Consider the following 1,646-nt stretch of genomic DNA (forward strand, 5'->3'; position numbering starts at 1 on the left):
CCCGCTATCTCTTCCGTTACCTTCTCTTTGCCCCTTTCCCCTCTCCTTTCCTACCCCTTTGGCCATTGTGTTGTAAGTGCCGTAACACGCTTGCTAAAACAATAAAACAAGATTCCAAACTTTGAATTTTGGACTAGAATAGAAGTCAGTAAATTTAATAGTGTTTCACAAATTAGCAGCCAGTTGCTTCAGTTGCACTTAAAGATATTAGTAGTTCAAGTTTCGTCAATATATTTGTTTGCGGGTGGTTGGAGGGCACTACTGGAAGGTCCTTTTTCTAAATTTTCCCTCTGTTATTTCTGTCTGTTTGTCTTACTTTTCCCCCAGTACTAAATAGCCATTTTTCGTTGTGCTTCTCTTTAATCAACAACGTGATATATTATTCAATTAGTTCGCATGCATCTCAATTCAGTGTAGAAGTCCAGAGTGGAGGCCCCTTTGACCTTAATGTTAAAGGGCTGTAGACAAAAATGACAAAGTATATCTAGCCCACCCCCAAAAGACTTTTCGTCAACGATCCTGATTCTGAAACGCGCAAACCAAATGCCAGCCCACCCCGATTGCCTTACTCCAGTGGAGCCGGTCCTCTTAAGAAATGCCTCACATTTCACATTACGTTTTTTAAGTTGGCTCTTGCTTTGTGCATACTGTCGTGACCATTTGTGAACTGTCATTTATTTGCCAAAACCTCTGGTTTCTACCGTTGTTTTTGCCATCAGAGTCAATGAACATAATAATTTACTAAGATTAAGATTGTATCCACAAAGTCACCTGCAAAACTGGAACGCACGGGTGACGAAAACTGAAACACATGACCGTGCCTCAAAAAGCACTCTAAACTTAATGTTTAGTAACTAAGAATTCAATTCAAACTTATGAAATCATTTAAATGAAACGTATTCAAACAAGTGTTCATTGGGTTTTTTAAACTCGTCACAATAAGCCATTGCTGAACAGAGCAATTATGAGAGCTTTCTAGCTGTGAAACTACGACTACCCGAAGGCTTAGTAGACCTTGTGATGTCTAGAACTTGACTCCGTAAGCAAGAGCTTCTCGTTGGCTGAATATGGTTGAATTATTTGATTGGGTCGTATTTTAAATGGATTATTTCCACATGTTTGCTTTTTTTTTTAGACTTTTAAAATTGGTTAGGCAGAAAGTTTGGTTTTAATGGGGGTTGGGAAAGGATCACAGAGTGGTGTGTTGCGGCGAAATTTGAACACTGAGGATATTAAAACATCCTGCTTGCAATCTGTTTCTCCTTCTCGAACATTGCTACCTGTTGTGTAGAAGGTACCAAGTGGTGGCCGGAGAGCTGCACACTGAAGGCATGGCAATAGAATTTTTGGATGTTTGATAAGACGTAGAAGTTGAATTGAAGGTAAATCATTACCCAATCCAGAAAATATACATAATATGTCAGTTTTGAACTTGAACATAACCAATACAAAGCTAAGTATTTTCCCTTTTCCTGCCAAATTAGTCACCTTAAATCTAGCAGTTCAGTCATGAAACAAGAGTATTCAGAAAATGGCGTTTGGCAAAATTTCAAGCATCCCGGCAGTTCAGTTTCTTCGATGTGTGTCGTCGTTATCATCATCATCATCATCATCATCATCATCATCATCATCATCATCATCATCAT

The sequence above is a fragment of the Aplysia californica genome, unplaced genomic scaffold (assembly GCF_000002075.1).
Source record: "Aplysia californica isolate F4 #8 unplaced genomic scaffold, AplCal3.0 scaffold00161, whole genome shotgun sequence".
In the NCBI taxonomy this organism is placed as follows: domain Eukaryota; kingdom Metazoa; phylum Mollusca; class Gastropoda; order Aplysiida; family Aplysiidae; genus Aplysia; species Aplysia californica.